Below are 13,455 nucleotides of genomic sequence, written 5' to 3'. Positions count from 1 at the left end.
CACACACACACACACACGCACGGCTGCACACACACTCTCTCTCTCCTCTCTTTCCACACCCCTTTTCTAGCTGACTGATGTTAACCCCTCTTCCACAGGCAGCTGGCCCTCTCTCCCGCCCGTGTGTGTGTGTGTGTGTGTGTGTGTGTGTGTGTGTGTGTGTGTGTGTGTGTGTGTGTGTGTGTGTGTGTGTGTGTGTGTGTGTGTGTGTGTGTGTGTGTGCGTGTGCGCGCGCAAGAGTGAGGTAATGAGTGGTGAATGTAATGTAATGTATGTAAATGTTAGTGAGTGAAACTTTACAGTACATGCTCTATCTTACTGCAGCAATAGTAGTAGTAGTTCCTGATAGAAAATGTGTTTACTAACCTAGTGTAAACATAAAAGAAGCCCCACATACTACATCCTTTAAGTGTGTTTTAAATGTGTTAAGTTGTGTTGTTGACAGTTCCCACATCTGTAGTTACCAGGTGGCCTGATTGAGGAAATGTTAGGGGACAGCAGTGGGGGAAGCGAGCATGGTTCCGTCCTCGGGTTGAGTACAGAGTGCCGTAGAGGGTGTGCTGTGACTGGCCAGTCGCTGTGAATGACAGCCTATACACCTAAACCTAACCCTAACCTTAACCTCAGTAAAACTAACCCTAACCCTAACCTCAGTAAAACTATACCTAAACCTAACCCTAACCCTAACCTTAACCTCAGTAAAACTATACCTAAACCTAACCCTAACCCTAACCTTAACCTCAGTAAAACTATACCTAAACCTAACCCTAACCCTAACCTTAACCTCAGTAAAACTATACCTAAACCTAACCCTAACCCTAACCTTAACCTCAGTAAAACTATACCTAAACCTAACCCTAACCCTAACCTTAACCTCAGTAAAACTATACCTAAACCTAACCCTAACCCTAACCTTAACCTCAGTAAAACTATACCTAAACCTAACCCTAACCCTAACCTTAACCTCAGTAAAACTATACCTAAACCTAACCCTAACCCTAACCTTAACCTCAGTAAAACTATACCTAAACCTAACCCTAACCCTAACCTTAACCTCAGTAAAACTATACCTAAACCTAACCCTAACCCTAACCTTAACCTCAGTAAAACTATACCTAAACCTAACCCTAACCTTAACCTCAGTAAAACTATACCTAAACCTAACCCTAACCCTAACCTTAACCTCAGTAAAACTATACCTAAACCTAACCCTAACCCTAACCTTAACCTCAGTAAAACTATACCTAAACCTAACCCTAACCTTAACCTCAGTAAAACTATACCTAAACCTAACCCTAACCCTAACCTTAACCTCAGTAAAACTATACCTAAACCTAACCCTAACCCTAACCTTAACCTCAGTAAAACTATACCTAAACCTAACCCTAACCCTAACCTTAACCTCAGTAAAACTATACCTAAACCTAACCCTAACCCTAACCTTAACCTCAGTAAAACTATACCTAAACCTAACCCTAACCCTAACCTTAACCTCAGTAAAACTATACCTAAACCTAACCCTAACCCTAACCTTAACCTCAGTAAAACTATACCTAAACCTAACCCTAACCCTAACCTTAACCTCAGTAAAACTATACCTAAACCTAACCTCAGTAAAACGCAGTCGCTGGGGGCGTTTCCAAGAACCCGAATCCGAGGACGATTCCCTCCTCGCGTGGGGGAAGGTCTGCTCTCACCAGCATATTGTAAAGATCCAGGTGGTCTTTTATATAAAACACAACTATTATTGAAACATCCTTGGCTTGCAATGAAGGGTCTGCATGTAAAATATACCAATGTTTCTGCATAGCCTCCTCAGTGACTTAACCACATCTAATCAACTTCATCACATCTGAGCCACAAGGCCTGGCATAGATCTGTCTCTGCCATTGCAGAAAAGAATGCATCCTGGATCAAGTGTGATCAGTGGAAATGGGTCTCACAGCATGCAGCACATGTGTATGACATGTGTCCCCTAACATCCAGAAACCCCCCCCCAGAGAATTACAGCCGCTTGTCAATAAACATCACATGTTTATGTGTTGTTTATGTGAGGTTGCTTGCCAGTGGTTGCCTGATACAAAGATAAACTTTACTGGTCAGTTCTGCGTACATTCCTTAAAAGTGAGTACGGATATGAAAAATCCCCCTTCAACATTTTGACATTTCACGTACAGTACAATGCAAACAAAATGTATCGAGCAGACCAGCCCTACAGTCGCAACCCTCTATTCTGGAGGAATATTCGCTATTTCCTGTGACGAGATTTTGTGTAGAAGGAAACAAGAGCAGGCCAATGAGCGCCAACTCAGGCCCGTTTCACTGAGTATACTCTAGACTAGAGGGTTGAAGTGGTTAAACAAAGCTTTAGCTAACCCGGGATAGCTGTTATTCTTCTGCATGGTCAGTGTTTGCATAGAGAGTGACCGTCTCCTCAGTCTCTCTTTACTTTGAAGATGCACCTGGCAAACAGGAAGGACGCCCCGTGCCTTCTCATGCTGTGCAAATAACCAAAAAGAAAGACAAAGGAAATAGCCTCATGCACAGTACTTGTCCTCGCCTTTTATATGTCCTGGGGTGGATGAGTAATAGCCTACCATAGACAGAGTCACCCTTCTATGCCGTGCAAACACAATACTGTACATGCATGGATTTCGGATAAGGTTCTGTGGCACACATGCCTTATTTTGCAGGTATACCGCAGGCAACGGGGTTTTTCAGAAAGAAACACACCATTCCTATACAGAAACAAATGCAAATTTCCCATTCACTTTCGCAATGACATGTTGCTGTTTCAGAGAACCATGATGGTGGACCACATCTGGAAGCACTGCAGTCCCATTGGCCATTTTCGGCGGGGGGGGGGGGGGATTGCCTGGAGAATTGCTTGTCAAACATTGTGACCAGATGGGGCTGAACGGAGCCAAGACCAGCGAGGCACTCCTTCTGATGTTTCCCCGGCAGCGTGATCCCACCGTTGCGGAATGGAGGCATGTAAGAGTCAAATAGTCATTTTAAATGCCCTATTTTGTTTGTTTTTCGTCGGCCGTATAGGTGCAAAATGTATCTTAACCCATTCTGACCTGAGATCAGATTCTAAAAATGTCTTCTACATCCTGACAGTTTTCTGAAAAAGCTGTTTCTATGTCAGTCGTTCTTCGATTTTTCAAAAATAGCAGACCTACAAGCTCGCCATAGCGCGGCACTCGGTGGCGCGCTATGAGCTTGTAGATCTGCTATTTTTGAATAGCTAAGGCATAACACAATGCTAACGCCAAAAAGGGGTTCCCGCCCCAAAATGTATCTTAATTGAGTTGATGCAGTAGAGCCCAACCACATGGCAGACCACAGATATTAAAACTAAAGTCAAGTATTACTGGCACAATGATATAAAAAAAAAATTCTATAATGACAATCAGACCTTTCGAGTGGCGAGTATCACTGACTCGAGAAACAATTTTACCAATTTAGACCAGCCAAGCCTATACCCGTACGTTGTTGTTATAGCCTACCTTTCAATCTGGGAAAGAATCTGTTGTCATTTTTCTTTTTTTATATATACAAAATGTACGTTAGGATTTAAAAGGCGTTTAAAAAAAAAAATCTGCCTCGGGTCTAAATTGGTTCAAATGCAGTGGGACATGGTTTCATCTTAAACGGCATGATATATACTGATATATGACAGAGTGAGAGACAGACAATCGTCTGTGATGCCGTTTTGACTAGACTGTGGAATGGGCTCAGAGCAAGTTAGCCCGGCTCTGAGTCGATGCAAAATGTTTCCACAGCATAGAGCCAGCGTGCCAGCATTCATTCAGACGGATACACACCAAACAAACAGAAACGTGAGATGAGACGGATACACGACCATTACAGCTTTCAGATGAGATGGATTAGATCGTGACCACACTTTCTTGGCACAACCTCCTGCTCTCTCTCTGCAGCATATATATGAGTATGATTTAGTATGATTTCCACTTTCAAAACAGGAACGTAAGTCTGTTTACAGAGAGAATCATGATTAGACCAGAGTTTCCCAACTCCGGGTCGCTCTGGGGTGGGGAGTGGGGGGGGGGGGGGATTTGTAGGTAGATAGTCCAAGATGTCAGACTTGTCAGACAAATCATAACTTGATATAAGAAAAGACACCGGTAAGATATCACTCAATGTACATACATCGATGTACATACATCATCTAGTATCCTGTGACTTTAACAAAGCTAACATGACATGTCATATAACTGTGGAGTACAGTAGTCTAGCCTATATTAACATTGTAATAACATTGTAATAATAAAATAAAATAAATTACACTCTACCCATGTATTAAAAAAAACCCTGAACATAACAGATCTACAAGCTCACAAAGCATCGCAATGTGATGCGTGGTGAAATATGTGACCGTAGCCTAGGTCACATATTTACTATGAAAACCTGTATCTCCCGTCCTTCAGTTAGTTAGTTAGTTAGTCACCCATGCCTCCATATATGGTCACGCCACGTGACATCACGCCTCCGTAATAAATATGGTCACGCCTCGTGACACGTCACACCTCGTGACACATCACACCACCATATATGACCATCTCCATATATGAAGATCACAACACTGTCCTCATCTAACCCTGGATAGCCATACATGGAGAAGACTGGATCATCACCTATAGATCTGCATATATGGCAACTCTACATCTGACCTCAAACCTCAAACCCATAGATCTCCATATATGGAGGTGACATGTTCTGGCATTCCATATGTTGATCTGACCCCCCCCCCCCCCCCACCATGCCAAAGTGCCAGCGCCCGCCCATAGCAGTCTGCCGTCACACAGGCGTATGCGTTCACGCGCTATGGTTATACTCATCATACGTGCTGTGTCTTCACTGCAGGGTTCCAACAAGGACCGGGGACGGCCACAGAGGCACTGTGTACACTGTATAGAGTGTCACAGTCCCTCCCCCTTTCAGAACAACGAGTGGCCCAGGAAATGATTCTCCATTCATTTTCTCCATAGGCTTTTCCTAAAGTATTTTTTTAAAGACGGTTTACGCCGCGGACAAAGCCAACTCGGATCGTGACAAATCATGACAATGAACACAATGTTTTGGGCCGATCAAATAATTTATAAGAAGAAAAAAACAACAAAAAAAGTGTTGTAACCTGCCGTTTTTTCCTATACTTTCTAATTATTTGTTTGGCCTAAAACATTGTGTTTATTGTCATGATTTATTGTCAAGAGTTGGCTTTGTCCGCGGCGTAAACGTCTTTAAATAAATACTTTCTGAAAAGTCTATGAGGAAAATGAACGGCGATTTCTTTTCTCTCGAGGGGGCGGGACTGCGACGCTCTACAGGCCTGAACCCCCCGGGAGCCATGTTGGTGTTGTGGGAGGAGGTCACGGCTGTCTGTCTGTCACACTGCTGCCAGCTGGCTGGACCAGGTTATGACTGACACATGAGTGCAGACGGCTAGCAAGCATAAAGGTAAACATTGCTCAAATGAATGAAATGGCGAGAGGACCTTGTAGAGTTCCCACACTGCTGAATGATACCCAGCAATACTGTGATACTCATGGCATGTGTGGCCTTGTTTCACCCCCTCCAGTCACCAGACATAGACCACATAGTGGAAAAACTGAAAGGAACTATAAACGAATGAATTTATATAGTGTACTCGGAACGCTGCTGTTCTAGTGCTTTGTTTATTCCTCTTTGAGTCGAATGGAAAGTGACGTTCAACGTGGCCTGCGGGTAAGGGAAGGACATAATGAGAACTTGATGATATTATACAATCAGAGAGGAGCCCGCAAGGCCAGCTGGTCACCTGGGACAGACTAATCATGATGTGGCTGTGCCATAATCACAAACAAACACATTTTTAACCACTTATGCCCTATTAAAATAACAACAAAATTGTGTGTGTGTGTGTGTGTGTGTGTGTGTGTGTGTGTGTGTGTGTGTGTGTGGAGGGGGGGGGGGGGAGTATCCTAGAAAGTCTGCATCTCAGTTAACACTCCAACTCTCTCTCCACCCAAGGTCATCAGTGATGATTTGACAAAGCTGGTGAAGGAAACAATATGGGAAAACCTTCTCTTCTGCCTCCCCTTTTGATAACAGCTCTATTGACCATTATTATTCACATGGTCAATCCCACCGTCCTGTTAACCTCCCAGTCTCACCCCCTTGGTCAAACCTCTGTCCAGTTTCCTGCCATTCTTCTGTCTTGCGCCATGTGTCCTAAACATAGGTCCTGACTATCTACCCTGCCCCGAGGTAGAATCCTGCTCCTGACAGCTAGAGCCACGCTGCACAGGAAGCAGAGGTGTTCACGACTGAAACTTGCGGAAATTACCCAGCCACTGTCCCCTGAACCCCAGGCCTAGACGAACAGAAATACATTACATATGCAGTAACCTTTTGTTGATGGGTTTCCTGACGCTGTGCGGTACAGTAACACGGCTGTCTACACACCGACCGTGTGAAACTGGCCATGCCAATTCTGGCGTGCCTGTCCTGAAAGCCCTAAGGCACTCCAGCCTATCTGACGCAAATAGCTAGCTCGCCTGCCAAGCTGGACAGAATGCCAGTACAAAATGTAGAGTTCATCCAGTAACCTCAGTGCTGGTGTATAGGCCTATGCTCAACTGTGAGAGCACAGCAGCACCGTTTCAGAGGCAGTTGTAAGACTGGCTGTGTTGCCGGATGGTGTTTGGTGAGATTCCCAGTCATTCTCTAGCAAACACTCTCTGGCTGTAATGGTGTGGAAAAAGAGTGCACAAACAAAACCCTCTACCGTACCACCACTGGCCAAGTGCCAAAGCCACTGACGGACGGTGCATTGACAGCTATCAGGATCAGGATGTGATATCACGGTGACGTTATCTTGACAGGGTGACAGGTCCTCCCAGGGGGAAATGGACATGCAGACGGCCCATAGGGGACAGAAGTAAACAGGAAAGACGTATAACGGAGCCCTCGGCTCGTCTCATTGTTACGTCACCGTGTTCTGGGAAGCCAAAAGGACACATTCTTTTCAACACATTTTTGTCCGATTCCTTTTTCTTTTTGGACCAGGGGTTTTCACAATCAGGGACTCTGATTGTGAACAAGGGACTTAAAATCAACCTGGGGACCACGGTTGTGTAAACCCACTGTTTCTCAACCAACGGTCCATAGACTACTAATCATTTCCTAATAATAATGACTCAACCAGACAATCCCCTTCTTGATTCTAACTTCCTTTTCTGATGAATTTCTTGACCTCCAACTTGTCAGTAAATTACTACATGGACTGTCGTCATAGGTCACACAGGTCAGATACTTCACGGTTTCTCAACTACTGGAAAGAAAGTTTTAACAAATCCTACATTACTAAATGCATGGTCAGGGACCACATGCGATACTTTCACAGACCAGCAGTGGTCCATACGGGCCACCTGTTGAAATGAAAACCCCTGTTTTAGACAGTGCCGTGTATTAGAGAGACGTTAGAGAGGTGAAAACACAGATCTCCAGCTGGAATTGAACCGAGGAACATTGCGGTCGCAGCTGACGTACTATCCGGTTACCTGGTGGTGTTAGTTTTTTACTTGAAATGCTGAAGGTTCTTCCTCAGTCTATACAACAGAATAATAATTATCTAATACGAGCCATGGACAACATTGCAAGCAGCCACGGGAGGAGGGTGAGCACTTTCTCCCAATTTGTATTTGCGCTCGACATGCGTGACACGCCTGCTTTACTGATTCTGAGCCTCTGAGGCCTGTGTTATTGTACGTTCCAAAACACGGAGCGAGCGTTGCCAAGTTCCTCCCTTTTTCTCTCTCTCCTCCCTCCCACCTTTTTTAGCTCTCCTTCATTCCCTCCATCTGCCTGATCCCTCACAGATGTTCCTCTTTAACATCCATCCCCTCTGGAGGGAGAGCCTACTCCTATTGTTCACAAAATCAGCCCTGCCGACCCAGCCCAAAACACAGGCATGCACATATGCAGCAACTGGCAACATGAACAGATTCATGTGCACGCACGCACGCACTCACGCAACGCACACAACGCAACGCACGCATAGTATATGTAATTCTAATGACTCAAATGATCAACCACATAACGACCGGCGTATATAATGTCAGCGCTATTGAAGATTAAGAGTTAATAACTGCAGCAACACTGCATGCTTGGAAAGTCTCAACTCAGAGTGAGAAGAACGCAGTGGTCATAAAACTCAACGCCCTCTCAATGGGGTTCAAACTGCCACAGGCAATTTTTTTTAGCCATTGCTTGATTGTGTTACTGTTGTTTGCTGTTCTGTTAGACCCCCCCCCCCCCCCCCATCCTTCTTTCTTTTCTTTCTCCGTTCTACACACAGTTTTTTTTCCTCCTCTGTACTTCGTCTCTTCAAGTCCTTCCCTGGGAGCAGTGAAAAGGGCATTTTCTACAGGCCTGTAACGAGCTCTAATTGGCTCTGATTGGACAGGCTCGGACCCCGACATCTTGAAGTGATTTATGTTCAAGGCCTATAGTGGGCTGTGAAGGTTGGGGCCACTTTCACTTTCTCAATGAAAACCTGGGGCCGAAAGGTCGAAGCTTTCCCGTTTTGGAATTTGCATGAGTTTACCAATTATGGGTTGTAGACGTGCACGTAGATTCCTCACAGCGGTAACACTTTCCATTGGAAAATTAATTTAGTACGTTTCAAGGTCATCCGTGTAAAAGCAGTGGTTCTCAAACCGTTTTCCTGTCAAGGCTCAAATTGATATTTGGTCACGGACCCCCATCACAAAATGTTTTGTGCCAGGGACCTCCAGAAGAGAAGATTTGTGTGGGAAAAGTCTTAATACTTTATAAAGTTAAAAGATTGTATAAAAGCTTGTATATCTGCTATTTTTTGAATAGCCAACAAACAAAATGGTTAAAATGATTGTGGTGCCATATTATAATGTTTTGCTGGCGACCCGCTGGAACCACCCATGGACCCCTGGTGGTCCCTGGACCCCAGTTTGAGAACTAAAGAACGGCCAATTACAATTTAGGCATTTATCAGACGCTCTTAATCCAGAGCGACTTGCATTAAGCAGTAACAAAAAGCATGGCATACATCACATATATAAAAGTAGTTATCATGAAACATGCGTAAGCTAAGAACGTAACAGTGGAGTATGTAAACTATACACACTATACTATATTATATATTATACATGTGTACTATAAAGTGCTAATTCCAGTGCTAATTCCACTTCCAATATTTAGAAAGAATGAACAATGCACTCTCAGCTTCACACTGTCGCATACCAAAGTGAATTAATGTTCAGTTACAGAAAATGAAAAAAAAAAAAAAATCTCCAACCCAGAGAAGCATATAAATTAAACTAAGACAAAGGAAGAGGAGTATATAGAAGATCTATGATAATAATATAAAAGCATGGACGCACGTATCAATCTCATGATGATGTTGAGTAATAACATCACATGGTAGTAATTATGATCCCCCCTATCTGAGCACCTCACCTCAAAAACATAAAAGTAATGCCCCACTATCTCAATATCCATTTCCTTAAACTAACATGAAGTTCCATGACTGCCCCATTATCCATCTTAACAAAGATAAGGACCACCTAACTGTTTCGCGTGATATCAGATGGGGGGGGGGATATTATATTACCGCTGATATTATCGCCGGCATCCTATAAGAATAAGCCGTAAAGTGTTTTGGGGTTGTGGGCGTGGCATGAAGTCTGGCCAGAATCGGCCCATTGGGATTTATTCATTAGTCAAGAGGGCGTCCACCTGGCTCTCATTATATCTGCTCAATTCATCTCTGGAGTACTTTCACATAACTCAAACGTTTAATACAGCTTCATATTAGTAACCAATGCAGAACTTAATGGTGTTAACCAGTTAGATGTATTTTTTAATGTTTTATTATTATTCATTTCTTTCTTTCTTTCTTTCTTTCTTTCTTTCTTTCTTTCTTTCTTTCTTTCTTTCTTTCTTTCTTTCTTTCTTTCTTTCTTTCTTGCTGAGCTAATATCACTATACAGGACCTATACATTTATAGAAATGTTTAAAAAAAAAGCTATTTCACAGAAAGAACTGTGGCACAATTTATATTTGTAGTGTCGGCCTATATTTCACTATGTGGTGTTTTAAGTATCAAACGTGTTTTTCCTTAACTCTCAAGAACCTAAGATATATAGACATATGCCCTTATTTATCAACGCGGTGTACTGTACACCGCATTGATACATAAGGGCCATAGAATCCACATTCAACAACAAGTGGAAGCTCTCAGTAGTGATGGTTCATATAGTTTAGAGGCAGGGCTCATTCCTCCACACAGGCCATAAGATGGCACTATGAGACCGGGGTTGCAGAATCATCATTACTTTGAGGGGAGAGAGATTTGGAGCTGACTCAACTCTGCACTCTTGTGGCAATAACAAGGATAATAAATAACATGGATTGCCCTCTAATCATTGAGAACAAGTAATATTATGACTTATTATGTTAAAGAACTGTTCATTTAATTAATGACCAAATTAAGGTTATGGTAGGCTACTATTATGGTACTAAGAAATGGGGGGATAAGCAAAAGATTAAAGGAGGAAAGTGTGTGTGTGTGTGTGTGTGTGTGTGTGTGTGTGTGTGTGTGTGTGTGTGTGTGTGTGTGTGTGTGTGTGTGTGTGTGTGCACGCACACACACACACACACACACACACACACACACACACACACACACAATATTTATATAGGCCTATAATGAAAATGAAATGTTTCTATTGAAGGCTAAAATGGTGGGAGCATTAATGGTTTTAAAACGTGTCTGTGTGTGTGTGTGCACGTGCATGTGCGTGTGTGTGCAGGATGGACCTCAGCTCCAGTCAGTCTGCTGTATATGAAGGGTTGCTCTGGGCTCATGCAGGGAGAATCGCTCAGGTTCCTCTATACATCAAATATTAATTTCACAGAAACTCCTATAAGCGTTAAATAATTCTCAAAGAAGTGTGCCGAAAGCAAGCCTCCTTGCTATCCCAGACACGTTCCCGTCTGGACAATGGATTCAAGGGAGGAATGAAAGTAGGAGAGAGAGAGACAGAGAGAGAGAGAGAGAGAGAGAGAGGCAGACGAGAGACAGATTGGATCTATCTATTGTACATGCTAGACGGCTTGGTGTTCAAAAGGGTATCAAGCTGTGGTAGACAATGTGCTACAGGCTTTGTTTGCCGCACGTGGTTAATGATGAGAAAAAAATAAAAATAAAATCTTCACGTGATAAATGATGATTACACCTTACAGTAAAATGTCAGATGAGGTCAAACCTTTTCTGAAAGAACATTCAGTGGGCGATATTCATCAGTTGATCCATGGTGTCCTATAGATTCAAACCATGCAAAGGCACCTGAAGGCCCTTATGTTCAGCTCCCCCCCCCAACACACACACACACACACACACACACACACACACACCCACATATGCACACAAGCTCGCGCAAACACAACCCCGCATCTCATCAGACCCGAGTCTTGTCTCATCTGGGGCCATTATCACGGCCACATAACTGCCTCATCCTGGGTGATCTCGCACTGATTAGTCGTCCGTATCTGTGACCCTGACTAAACTAAACTGTCACCTCTGGTGACTGCGCGGTGGGTGGTGTGTTATCCCCCTATCCTATAGTTCCTGCATGGGTCCCCGTCCGACCCCCCCACAGCCCCATCTGTGCCGATAAGGGCTGGGCGTGGAGAATCTGACAGCGGCGATTTGGCCTTTTCAGAACCAAGTGGGAGAGAGGATGAACCGTGAACGAAATCGGAGGTGATTATCTTTATTATCAACCAGGGGAGTAACCGTGGAAACGAGGACCTGCGGAGGGACAGTGAGAGATGGAGGCACAAGCTGTTCCAGGGAGCCTCATGCCGATTGGCCCGCACAAGCTCCAGTAGTAATTAACATCTGCATATGCAAATAAGTGCTCCAGCAAGGGGAATTTGGCAGACACTTCTCACCTGCGCCTCACAGCAGTGATGTGGGCACATTTGTGTCTGTGTGTGTGTGTGTGTGTGTGTGTGTGTGTGTGTGTGTGTGTGTGTGCGCGCCCGCATGTGCATGCGTGCCGTGTACAGACTGTCGACCCCACAAGTATACTATTATGAATGTGAGAGATAGACCACGGGCAATTTACTGGGCCTCAGCAGAGGAAGTATTTTCAGTTATAGGCTTTACAATGAGGAACATTTTCATGTTGGGATCGATTATATATAAGTATTGTTAGTTACGTACGTGGCCAGCTACGTCGTACGGCCGGTGCAAGCTTACAACATGCCGCAGTGCAACGTGTTGTGAACTTCGTCCATCTGCTGTCTTTGGCTTTAGGGTTAACAATGAAATGTTAACAATGGTTAGCAATGAAATTGCATTCATAAAATCTACATGATGTCCTCACAAGTACAGTATAGTAATACAAGCGTCTGCTTGCGCGCTCGTGTGTGTGTGTGTGAGCATGTAGTCATGTACTGTGTTTATTTGTCGCTAAGTGCTCTTGTTATTTGCAAAGTCCCTGTGTATTTCTTTATCTCACCAAAAACTTGTGTTCTGTAGGTCCTTTTGGGAAGCCCAGCTGGCGCCGGCGGGGTCCAAGAGCAACGGGCCGCAGGGTCACAGCGCTCCCCCGCCGCTCGCATCCACCACGTTCTTTGTTTTTTGTTGTTTTCCCCCATGCAGGGCCGAAGGAGACGAGGCCACACAACGGGAGACCGTCAGCGGGCCTGCTGCGACGGACCTCATTACCATCTAAGGGGGCATGAGAGGCAAGTCATCCATCCATTGGTCATCTCCTCGCCATGAGGCGATATAGGGGAGGGACGGTCACTGCCCGCATGGACAAATGGGAGGGCAACTACTTATACCAGTCCATGCCAGTGGCAGACTTTATATGCAGACCTATACACACACAACACCTGCCCAAATGTTGTGTGAGTGCATGTTTACATACTGTATATATATATACACGATCAGCAACATACATGTGTCCAACATATAGCGAGTGTGGTCCTTGCCTCCTCCTGAGAATGCATGTACTCTGTGCACGCACGCACGCACACACACACACACACACACACACACACACACACACACACACACACGGACTGCACACATATAAGTTAGATATTTCTCTATGATTGTATTCATACATGTGGCTGACACATGCTGCTGAATAAGCCTTATTGACCATGTGAATTATGCAGTGTGACTACACACACACGCACGCACGCACGCACACACGCACACACACAGCTGTAGTCGTGTGTACGCTGGCCGGCGTATTGCAGAGTTAATGAGGGTGAGAGCGGGAGAGAGGGGAAGTGGGCTGCGGGCGAGAGAGAGAGGGGCTGCAGAACGACAGCTCCAACAGCGGGAGGCTGCGCTATAAATACAGCCTGTGTGCCAAGAGCTGACGA

This window comes from Protomyctophum parallelum (genome assembly GCF_964188405.1).
Source record: "Protomyctophum parallelum genome assembly, chromosome: 7".
NCBI classification, from domain to species: Eukaryota; Metazoa; Chordata; class Actinopteri; order Myctophiformes; family Myctophidae; genus Protomyctophum; species Protomyctophum parallelum.
This window is presented reverse-complemented; position numbering follows the sequence as displayed.